The following is a 13,534-nucleotide window of genomic DNA, read 5'->3' as shown; positions in this document are numbered from 1 at the left end:
ACAAATGGATCCTATAGTGATTTACTGTGACAATCAGAGTTGTATCAAACTCTTTGAGAATCTAGTTTTTCATGATTGGTCTAAGCATATCGACATCTGGTATCACCCATGGAAAATTTTAGGGGCTAATGTTTGCCAAGTGGGCTAATTTTCCATGATTTTTCCACAAAAAATATTCGCCAAATTCCAATTTTTATAAAAGAGAATTTGCCCAAATTTTAGAATATAACATTATTTTACCTTAAAAATCGCTAACATTATATAGAGACTATATATAAAATCATTATAAATTTGAATAATTTTACAAATATATCAATAAACAGTTTATATTTTTCATATTAGGAATTAGTGAGATTCACCAATGTTTTTAAACTTCAAGAAAATTTTCCATCCTCAAAATTTTCCTTGGTATCACCATCTACGAGATTGTGTGCATAGGAGAATCATGTTGTTGGAGTACATTCCTACAGAGGAATAGGATGCAGACATCTTGACTAAGGAATTCTCAAGGGGCAAATTCAAGTTTCATAGAGGCATGATCGGGGTAGCAGATAATCCCTTTCTCGTTGAGAGCGAGTGTTGAAAATGCAACAAGAAAATTTAATTTTGTCCTTGAATTATATTAGGAATAAAATTGTAATTCCATATCACATGATAACTTGTATTAGTTAACTAAGTTAATTTTACTTAGTTGGCTTAGTTAATTCGAGTTGAGGGTCTAACTTGAGTCATGTAGAGTGTCTCCTACATTATAGGAGCCCTGGTTGAGTTTATTTTGAGTTGTAATTAATTAATTCAATTTAATTGAGTTAAAGTCAATTAAACTAGTTCCAACTATTGGAGGAACTAGTGGGAGGTCTAGTAGTGTGGTGTTGTATGCAGTGATCAACTAGTTAACTGATAATTCACTCATAAATAACTCATGCATGTCATATCTGAGAGTTACCCAGTTGAGATTGGAGTTCAGGGATAGTGTACTATCAGTTGTATAATCATCTGAATTGTACAAGTGGTGCATGTAGTTAGAGGAAGGCCTATGAGGATTACGTAATTCCAATTGAGGAATTTCCCTAATTAATAGGGGGTTAATTCCCAAGGATATAGGGAAAGGAAATAGGGACTTGGGAAAGTGATAAATTGGTTAAGTATTGGCCTAGGATTGTCTAGGAAGTTGTGATACAGATAGAGATAGTGCAAAGGTTGCTCGGGATTGAGAAAAGCACTGTAATCTTCTCATATTTTCTTACTAATGCAATATACAGATAGCAGGGGTTTTTAATTGTGGCTTTCCCTATGAAATCATTGTGTACTGTGTTGATTGAAATATTTCTCTTGTATGCTTCGTGATTTCATGATTGTTTAATTGTTTCCGCTGATGAGTAGAGTAGATTCAAGTCTATTATTTTAGCAAATTACAATTAGCAGTTTGAATCTACAAGGAATTTCTACATATTGAACCCTTATGTCAACTTAAGGACTTCTTTCTTGCAAGCATGGTGTAGAAGGGTAAGTCCAATGCCTCTTCATGTTGATAATAATTAGAAATATCATAAATCATTAAGGAGAGTGAGGGGTAATTGAACCCATTTTAACTAGTTAGAATCACCATCCCGAACGGATAAGTGAATAATTGGTGCCCTGACCAAGTGATCTTCCCATTGTTAATTATGGTTAATTTTTGCCATCAACAGTTTCATTACATCTTCATGCTCAAACAATTTTCATCCGATGGCTAAGGACTGATATCATCCCATTGACATTGAGCCCTCCCTGAGTTAGCTCTTGTGACTCTCCCTGAGGTCTGCAGCCCAATGGCTAGGATCCATAACCAAGGTCCCACCTTGATCCCACTCTCCTCCTTTTCATGCACATTTGTTATGTTTCATCCTGGCCTCGACCAAAACATTTGGTAACGCAAACCCCACTAATGGTGTGTTTGAATTTGTGGAGGGGGGGCCCCACAACTGATCTCAACCATCTACTGGAGATGGTCAGTTTGACGTTAATTCCAACCATACCTCCCCCTACTCATTAAACATCGACTATGAGAGGTATGACCTAAATCGATCTCGATTGTCAATCATAGCTAGGAAAATATTTCACCCAATTAACTTGCACGGGGTTTAACACTCACTCCACAAGTGAAAAGGTGATACTAGTCTCCATGTTTATGGGCCAATAAAAGTGATTTTTCCCCTATTAAAAAGGGTTCTAACATGCCTTAAGTGTGGGGAAAAACCACCAAAATTTGTTGGAGAGTAAGGTCCACCTCAAATCAACTCACCTCGACCACGTCACCTCATGCCACGACACCCTTATATTATCATATTTCATTTATGTGTGACTTGATTTGGCCCCCGTGGCACTGCCCACATGTATTCTGCAGTGATATTAGTGTATCCATCACTAAACAAATATGGTCCTACACAATTGTTCAACCTCTTAACACCCATGGATTCTTATACCTATGAATATCTTAGTGAAGGGTTTTCTTGGGCATGTTTCCCTAGCAGGCTATTATTTCAATGCATAAAACCATATCTACCTTACTCTATATCTCAGCTATAGAAATGTGTGTGCCTTTTGACAACCCTAGATCTCTTAATTCAAAGCTAGTATAACATACATGTGAGGACCTTGATATTAATTATGCATTGTTCACCCCACACAAAGCGTTAAAATGGAGTTATCTGAACCTATAAGCATCCAAACTCCCAAGAGGTGAACAAACTTTGTCACCCACAAATATTTTGACACCCGGATCCAATGTGAAATCAAGTTAATACCAAGGCACAACCTTTACCAAACCCTCGAACTTCTAGATTTCTGAATACTCATGCAACCAAACGAAAAATATATCCATTAAGAAATTTGGGTTATTCCTAAGGAAACTACACCTACCAGCCCCAAATTTCCAAATTTCTAGATTCAACCGACACTCTAAGGAAAAGGGGAAATATAGAAATTTCCTAAGACAAGGAGCATTAACCCAAAAGCCAAAATTTATAATATACAACATAAGTTCTCTATACGATTGGACTATTACATTTCTCATCCATAGTAATCAAGTGAATGAGCATAAATACACCGTCTATCATATTAATCATGAAAAATTTATCAGATAGCACAATCCAAACATTCATTAAATCCATGACATACAAGATAACGTGCCAATCATGAGCATAGCAGTGATCTTCACCATTTGGACATTCACATTTGAGAGTAAATGAGAGCTTATTTAGATATATAAAATTCATGGAATATCACAATTCATAACTCAATATATCAATGCATTTGAATTATCTGAGTGTGTAAAGAGAGTTGGCAACTAAAGGAGGGACTTCAACTCTACAACCAACCATAGGTTAGTTGCACTACAAATTTCTTACAATTGACCACCCCCGAGCGAAAACCAAAGTCTAAGGGAATTCTTACTCATGGAAAATCCACACCAAGCTTGGTAGACACTCAAAAATATGGATTCCATTATTTAGGTAGCTTCTCAACCGCCCTTTGGTAGTAAGCACCATAATAACTCACTTACTTCTATACGTCCAATTATCAAGCTTCACCCAAGGTCTATATGGATCATTGCTCAATCCACGAGGTTGATACATTGTCTAGATGATCTCTTAGTTTTATTTTCATAGAAAGAACCACAAGGTTCTATAGTCCATTGTCCATGTGGTTAAAAATTCTCTCTAGCAAGCACCACAGGGACTCAAATTACCCTATCTAGGTGCTTAACATCTATACAACTAGCACCACAGTGATTCATTCATCCACTAAGCACCCCATCGACCAATTAGGATTAGACACACATGGTCCAATGGCCTTAAGACATCAATATAGGGGATAACACTTGAATTTCAGAGCATAGGGCTCAGCCACAACTCCAAAAATTTTCCATGCTTAGCATCCAAGGAAAATCTTTCTCCATTTGCATCCCCTTTCACTAGGGTTTTTCTTTCATTGTTTCCCTCTGTGTTCTTTGTCTATTATTTTCTCTACCTTGTGACTCTTCTTTTGCATGTGAGGATGCAGAGCTTCTCTCTCTTTTTCATTTCTTTGGTGAACAAGAAGACTATTGGCATCCCCCTCCCTCCCCCCATCCAATCACATCTCTTCCCATTTGTTGGGAAGTGGATTAGTCAGTTATGTCACCTCCTCCATCTTCAAGGGTGAGGGTTATGTCCTCCACATATCCATTGTATCACTTCTCCATTCTCCCTTAGACTTGGATCCATGGGTCCCTCCCTCTAGGCCAACATTCCATGTTTTTATAACTTTCAAGAAAATAATTTAATACTTAAATTATTTATCAGATTTGCCACATCCAACTATGGCTTTCACATTGGATTTCATGGTTATGATCACATATAACAAAATAGGGGTAAAAAGGTTGGTCCTTTACAAATCCCAACGTCCTTAGTGTTATGTAACTAGAAAGAAAAAGAACAAAACTAAGATTTATAATCACAACTCTTACATCCACTTATACATTAAAAAAAAATGTGTATAGTACCCTCATTTGTTCAACATGTTCCCGGGTTGCTTCATCTAGTCCAAAGTGCTTCCATTGCACCTTGTTCTTCTCTATCACCTGATTCGAAAGCGTGATTTGTCTCCAATCTAGGATGCATAGTGGTTCTAACTGGAATTCTACCTCAGATTCCACCTATATCATAGACCAATCAATTACATGATCAATTCCATGTACATACTTTTTAATTAAAGAAATGTGAAATACTTTGTGTGATTTTACTATGGGTGGTAAGGCAAATTTGTAAGCTACCAGTTCCACTCTTTCCAGGATCTTAAATGGTCGACAAAATCTGGGTGTTAATTTGCACAAGACCCCAATTTTAGTGAGATTTTCCTTGGTCTAATGTGGAGATATGCATGCTCTCCCACTTGGAATTATTTGTGCATTCTCTGCTACTATGCATATCTCTTCTTATCCTAGGTTTCTTTCAATTTTTGCATGATTTTGATTATTTCCTTCTCCATTTCCTTTAGCATGTTTGTTTATTGGGTCATCCCAACTAATAGGAGTGTTACATTTTTAGAAATACAATGCCTCAAAGTGACTCATCTTCAGTGACTCTTTGTACCCCTTATTGTATGCAAATTACACTAATGGTAGGAATTATTCCCACCCCTTTGGCTAATGCATTACATACACCATCAGTGTTTCCTCTAAATTTTGATTTACCTTTTTTGTATGACTAACTATATGAGGATGATATGATATATTAAAAGATACTTGGATTCCAAAAGAAACAAACAATTCCTTCCAAATATTGGAAGTGAACTTGGCATCCTAATGTGATATGATGTTCTTAGCTATGCCATGAAATTTCTATTTCCTTCATGAAAATATGAGAAATATCGATGACCTTGTGTGTGAACTTAACAATTATAAAATGAGCTACCTTACTCAATTTGTCCACTATCACTATGATGTCATTATGTTGTTTGGTTTTATTTGGTAATATCATAATGAAGTCCACACTTATGATCTCCCATTTCCACTAAGGAATTGGGATTGGTTGTAGCATTCCTATTGGGTGTCTACATTCTGCTTTGACTTGTTAGCATTCTAGGCCCCTAGCAATGTACTCAGAAACGTCCCTCTCCATCCCTAGCCAATAGAATTATTTATTTATGGGTTTTTATCATTTTTTATATCTAGTATGACCTAAGTACAGTCTTTTATGAAACTCAACCATCACGAGCTTCTTCAAGTCATTCACACTAGGCACATTTTGAATGGAACATATCATCATATGTGAGCTTGTAGCTCTTTCTCATTGATCCCTCTGGTTCTTGTTGTAAGAATTTCTTCACATGATGGAAATGTTCATCATATGTTAATGCCTCTTTGATCCTTTCCTTGGTGTCAAAGTCACGAGTGCTTACAGCTGCCAAATGTGCTACTTGTAGAATTATACTAAGTGCATTTGGTACCTAGTTTTCCTTTCCCTTAATATGTTTTATTTCAAAATAAAATTCACGAGTTAAAGCACCATCTAGATTGTCTATTCAAATTGGGTTGATCAACCAAATATCTCAACCTTGTATGATCTGACATCAATATATCTTCCTCCAAGCAAGTAGTGTCTCCACATATTCAGGGAATGAACAATTGTTGCCAACTCTAGGTCATGAGTGACATAGTTCTTCTCATTCTCATTTAATTTCCTTAACTCATAATAGATCACATGCCCCTCTTACGTATTTCCTTGAATCCACCTAGTCCTTACTTATAGGAATATCTGCAGACTAGGACTTGTCCTTTTCTAGATATGTTATCCTCATAATAGGTGCACATGTGAGAAATTTTTTTGAGTTGTTCAAAATTTGTCATGCATTCTGATGTCCATTGAAATTTGACTCATTTCCTCTGTAGGGTTGTGATTATATGCCCAATATTGGAAAAATATTGAATGAACCAACAACAATATATGGCCAATCCCATAAAGGATCTAACCTCCATGGAATTTCGGGGAGTGGACCACTCCATTATGGCCTTAATATTTTCAGGATCCACACCCACTCCTCTTGAAATGACATGTCCCAAATATTGGACTTGTGATTGGAAGAAGTCACATTTTTTGAGTTTGGCATATAGCTTATGTTCCCTTAACATCTACAACATTGCCTTCAAATATTTTTCATGTTCTTCTCTAGGTTTTTAGTAAACCATGATGTCATCCACAAAAACCAATACAAGCCTATCCAAATATAGGTTGAGGATGTTTTTCAAACACATAGTTGTGGCTATTGCATTTGTGAACACAAATGGCACCACCACAAACTCATTGTGTCCATATATCGTCTTAAATGTTTTTTTTGGATGTCTTCATCTTTAATTCAGACCTAATGATAACCAAATCTCAAATCTATTTTAGAGAAAATTATATCCCCTCTCAGTTGATCGAATAGATCATCAATTTTGGGCAATGGATACTCATATTCAGATACTAATATTTAATGCATGGTCACAATGTGCCATCCTTCTTCTTTACAAACAGTGCTGGGGCTCCCAACACAACACACTAGGTGTGACGTACCCCTTATCCAGCATCTCTTTCAGATGCAACTTTAATTCTACAAATCTGGCATGCTCATATGATATGGAGCTTTTGAAACTTGCACTACATCAGGAATCCATTCAATGGAGAATTCAATTTCCCTCCTTGATGAAAATCCTTGTATCTCCTCTGGAAACGCAATGTTGAACTAATTCAAGAAAGGGTTCTCTTCAATTCTGATTTCATTGTTTTTTATCAGACCAGTTACTTGGATTGTGAATAGGGAACACCCCTTCTAGCTACATTTCTTTACTTGCAGTGCTATAATTTGTTTGACTGAGACATGCTTTCTCTTTTCTTGCAATGTCTTTTCCTTGCCTTCATCTCTGATGAAATCCAACAATTTATTATAGTAGTCTACTTTGGTTTTTTGGGTTGTCATCAAGTCCATACCAATTAAAGTGTCATATGATCCCAACGACAATAGATTGAGGGTAGATGTTTTGAGAACGCCACCTAACTCAAGGGAGCATGATTCCACTAACTTCATTACCCTCTTTTTGGTTCCCATGGAAAGTTAGACCAACCACGACTTTGGATGGGGATTTCTTTGCAAGTTGAACATATTTGCAACCCTTAGGATAATATAGCTAAAATCAGAACTTGGATCAATTAAAATTGAAATAGATTGTTTGGTAACCATACCTTCCATCTCTATCATCAAGGCTTGATGATTTGTTCTCATGTTGTCCAAGGATGCATAATTTTGAGGTACGCTCTAAGATACATAATTCACTGTCGTTGCCTCTTGAACATTGTACAACTTCTTGATGTTTGGTTGCTAGAAAAAATAGTCCCTCTACTTTTGGTTCTCTCCACATCCCCAATAGTATAATAGCCTTCTCTTGGGCTCCTCGATCTCCTCTCTCATTGATTTGGCGAGTCGGTCTCTACTGGTAAGAGTGAAATTCTGTTTTTATTCTCCCTTGGCAAGAGTGGAAAACTTTACATTTTTCCCTCCTTGCTTGTGTCATAAGGAATTTGGTCATTTTCCTTTGAAACTACTTATGTCCTTCTTCTAGTCTGATTGGAATTCATCCCTATGTTTAGACTGATCATAGCAATACTCATTGTTTCAAATGGTGTCCTCCAATGTCCTTGGCTCAGTAAACTCAATCCCATCTTGATAGGACTGTGGTAACCCACTGAGGTATCTCTGGATCCTCACCTTCTCATCCTTGATATATGGAAAATGCCTTAAAAACCCCAAAAATGTGTTGGTATAAGTATCCAAGGTAAGATTCCCTAATTTATGTTCATGGAACTCCTTAAATTCCTTGCCATAATGCTTTTCAAATAGGTACTTCTCACATGAACCTTTTTCAAATTTTCTCCATGGTAGTTCTTTTTTTCTAATGCCCTTGACATTTCTAATTCTTCCCATCATATATTAGCTTTCCCCTTCAAGCTAAAAATAGCCACTCTAGCCTTCATGTTTTCGAAGTAGTCATGGACTCTGAAGTATTTCTTCATTCCCAACAGCCAAGCTTTTGCTTCTTCATCCTTCTTTATTTCTCCATCAAAGGTAGGGGTTTTTTTCTCTTTTACTGTTCAAAAATTGAGCTCTTCTCAGTTCTTCTTTGTTGGTGGTGGCTTCTAGTTGCAACACTAAACAACGAGTCCTAGATGGGTCCTATTTGCTTGAATATCTTTCATAAGTGCTAAGTGGGGTTTATCCTCTCACTATGTCTTCACTACTTTCCTCTGTTTCTTCCTTAACTTGCTACCTTCTTCCCTATTGGTTTCCAATCCTTGTTTATGGATCTCTAATGGAATTTGCTTGGATTTGTGCATCTTCCTAGATAGTTGGCACCAAGCTCATGTTTCCTTTGCCTTTACAGATTTGATAAGCTTTATAATATCACTGCATTCACCTCTGCTTTCCTTTATTGTGATCTCACGATATTTTCATTGTTTACCTTGCAACTTTTCAAATTAGCTCTCAAGTTCATGAGAGTATCCATCCAATCAGGGGAATTTTCCTCTAAACCTCTTCCCAGTTGAGTCCTATTCCTAATTATGATGCGATTTGTTTGTATTGTTTTGCACCATTATATTAAGTATTCCTCTATTTCTTGTTGGAATTTGTGTCTTCTTATGTGTTGTCATACACACATAGTTGTTAGTTAAATTTGGCATGAATATAGTAATTTATCACCTTGTTCTGTCAGCACTAAGCATGTTGATCTAAAAAATTTCACAAAATCAAAACCCATGTTAGTTATACATGCTAGAGAAAAAAAAAGACATATCAACATTCTATCAATTAGGTTAGCAACCATATGAACTACAAATCGAAATTCAACATATATACAATAATTAAATTGTTATATTAAATATTGTTATTTGTGTGTGAGCCTCTTCAGGTCCATTATTGAACAATGCTTTGATATCACTCTATAACCAACTCACTTCGACCACCTTAAATATTCTCAAACTAAGTAAAGTGTTACATATTTGAACTGATCCCAAGGTCTATCATGGAGATGGGGTTAGCAAAAAAAATGTTTTTGCAAGCTTGCAGAATTTAATTCTAACACTACCACTAGGACTAGCTTGTTAAGAGATTTTCAACTATATAAAATTTACCTCAATCTGAGTTCCAAATCAGAAATTATACTCATTAGTAGTTTTGGCCTATTAACAGAGGCCATGTCATCACAAGGATGCCATGTGGCACCTGTCTGGCCTCTTCCCTACTCTCATGGAATTGTTATACCATCCTTCAACCACATCATAGATCCATGCTCCCATCCATTACATTGTGTTTCTGACATGGGACCCACTATCCCACGTCATCTCAATGCCTTGACATCTGGGGTTCCTTACCTCTTTGCACTTGAGCATTTTGGGCTGATGGGTGAGGATTGATATTGGCCCGTCGAAATTTCCCTCCACATGTTATCTCTTGTGACTTTCGCCAAGGTCTGAAGTCCTGATAGGCCCTACCCCGATCCTACTCTCCTCTTTTTTGCACACATTCATTATGTTTTAGCTAGGCCTTGACTGAATTGGTAATAATCCCCCCCCAAATAGTGGGTATGAATTTGGTGAAGGGGGGCCCCACAATTAATCTCAACAATTTATTATAGATGGGTGATTTGACACTAATCCCAATTGCACCCCTCCCATCTTGTTAAACAGAGACTATGAAGGGGGGAGGGGGCTCAATTGATCTCGACCATTGATCACGACCGAGAAAATAGTTCACCCAATTAACTCACATGGGTTTTAACAGCCACTCCATGAGCCAAAATCTGATACCACTTTCCATGATTATGGTCGAATCTAAGTGAATTTTCCCTTGTTAAAAGGGTTTTGGCCTACTTCAAATGTGGGTCGAAACCACCGGAATTTTTTGGAGAGTAAGGTCCACCCCAAACCACGACATCTCAATCATGTCACCCTTATATTATCACGTGGCATCCACGTGTACTTGATCTACCCCCCTGGCATTACCATGCCAACATTCTACAGTAGTGTTAGTCTATTTAGCCCTAACCAAATCCAAGCCTACACAATTGTGCAACCTCTTAAACCATCGGATTCCCAGACCTCCAGATAGCTTGGTGAAGGGTTCCACCACGCATGGTTCCCGGGCTAATATTCCAGTGCCTAAAACCATATATGCCTTACTCTGTATCTGGGGTATAGAAAGGTGTGTGCCTTTTTCCAACCCTAGATCTATGAATTCAGATATAGTATAACAGACATGTGTGGGCCCTAATATTACTTATGCATTGCGACACCCACATAAAAAGTTAAAAGAGAGTTATCTGGGCCTATGAGCATCTAGACTCCCAAGTGGTGAACAACCTTTGTCACCCTGTATGTTCTGACACTCAGATATGATGTGAAATATAGTTAAGGGTAAATATCGTCCTATGCAAAGGCACGACCTTTGAAAATCCCCCAGGCTTATGAATTTCCAAATACTCATGCAACTAAAGGAAAAATTTGTCCATGAAGAGATTTGAGTTGTTCCTAAGGAAAGTACTTGTGCCAACCTTGAACTCCCTGATTTTTGGATTTAGCAAATGCTCTAAGGAAAAGGAGAAATACAAAATTTTCCAAAGGCATGGAGTGTTAACCCAAAAGCCAAAAAAAATAGTAAACAACGTAAATAACATAAGTTCTTTGAGTAATTGGACTATTATATTTCTCGACCATAACACCCAAGTGAATGAGCATAAATACACCTTTTATCATATCAGATATGAACAAGTTATTAGACAACACAATCCAAACATTCATTGAATCCATAACATACAAGATAACATGCCAATCATGAGCATAGAAGTGATCTTCACCATTCCAGTGTTCATTAATATTTAGGAGTATACAAGAGCTCATTTAGATATATGCAATCTATGGAATATCACAGTTCATAACTCAATATATCAATGCATTTGACTTATCTGTGTGTGTAAAGATGGTTGGAAATTGAATGAGGGACTTCAACTCTCCACCCAAACATAGGTCAGTTGCACTACAACTTTCTTACAGCTAACCACCCCAGAGTTGGATCCAAAGTGTGAGGCAATGCTTACTCAAGGAAAATCCACACTAAGCTTGGTAGACACTCAAGAGATGGAGTCCATTATCTAGGTGGTTTCTCAACTACCCTCTGGCAGAAAAGATCACAATGACTCATTTACTTCTTTGATTCCAATCATAGGGCTTCACCTAAGGTCCAGATGGGGCATTTCTCAATTCAGGAGGTTGAATCCATTGTCTAGGTGACCTATTAGTTGTATTTTCATAACAAGCACCCTATGGGTCTACAACCCATTGTCTAGGTGGTTAACAACTCTCTCTAACAAGCACCACAATGACTTAGATTTCCTTACTCAAGTGGTTAACAACTACACAACTAACACCACAATGATTTGGCCATCCATTAAGCCTCTCACTTATTAGTCAGGCTTGGACATGCATAGTCCAGTGGCCTCAAGACATTAATATAGGGGATAACACCCCAATTTAAGAGCATAGGGCTCAGCCACAACTCCAACATTGCTCCATGCTCAACATCCAACAAAAATATTTCTCAATTTGCATCCCCTTTCACTGGGATTTTTATTTTGTTGTTGCCCTTCATGTTTTTCCTTTATCACTATCTTTTCCTTGCACCTCTTTATGTGTCTATGAGGATGTAGAGCTTCTCTTTCTTTTTCATTTCGTTAATGAACAAGAAGAGTATTGACATCCGACCTCACCCCCAACCCCGCCGCCTTCCCCCATCCAATCATGTCTCTTGTCATTTGTTAGGCGATGATTTGGTCGATTATGCCACCTCCTCCATCTTCGAGGAAGAGGTTGTCGTCCTCCACATCTCCACTCTCCCACTCCTCCTTTCTCCCTCAAACTTCCCTAGAGGCCAACATTCCATATTTTTATTATTTTCAATAAAATAATTTAATGTTTAAACTGTTTACAAGATTTGTCCCAACCATCCGGATTTCATGGTTATTATCACATAATAGAAACAAGAGTAAAAAGGCAAGTATGTTGAGCATTAATGTTAATTATTCTAACATGTTACATTATGATGTTATTTAGTGTATTTAATGATGTAACAAGCATGAAAGATCACAATATGCTTTCTTTAGCATCTTGTATATATTAATATTCTTCTTGTTTAATGAATAATCTAGTGGTCACAATGATACATACAAATAAATATTTGTTGTATTTATTTCTTATTTTGGTATTAGCATTATGTTTTTGTAGATTTTATGGAGATATTTTTACATCTTATACTATATGGATAAATATTTTTGAAATGTTATAAGGTCTAGATATATAATTTTTGGATAAATTGTAACTTTTTATTATTTAAATTACATTTTTGAATGTAGAAATAAATTCAACATGTTGAAGATAATGGAGAATATCCTAGAATAGGTAGAGTTGGTTCATGTAGCCTCAGGATAGGAATTAGTTTCTATTTCTTAGGATGTTGTTCTAACTTCCCTAAAACCATGTATTCTATTTAATGTGTAATGTTGATGAACAATGTAGAGCATTCTGCAGAGCCAGACTCTCCTGGTTCAGACTCTCTTTCGTAGAGCTGACTAGTGGGTTTTATTTTCATTAATACAAACATTGCCATTTTTATCATGGTATCAGAGCATCAAGGCTGAGGAACCTGTACGCTGGCTAGTGGGTGGTTCTTTGAACCGAAATCATCGCAGGTTTTGAGTGGACAGCCGCGACGATCACTATTAAATCGTCGCAGGTTTTGAGTGTATAGCCACGATGATCACACTTCCAGAATTTTTCATTTTTCGATCGTCGCACTTTTCAGGTGTACAGCCGCGACGGTCGCGGAAAATTGATGAAAAACTGTGACGGTCTCTGAAATTGGGCGTATTTCAGCGACTAGTCTCGGATATTGGGCAAATATCAGCGACGGTTGCGACTAGTCTCGGAAA

This window comes from Pinus tabuliformis, chromosome 2_2, assembly GCF_031772625.1.
Source record: "Pinus tabuliformis cultivar Carrire ecotype Pingquan chromosome 2_2, CPIR1, whole genome shotgun sequence".
Classification (NCBI taxonomy): Eukaryota; Viridiplantae; Streptophyta; class Pinopsida; order Pinales; family Pinaceae; genus Pinus; species Pinus tabuliformis.
Note: the sequence above shows the minus strand (reverse complement) of the source record.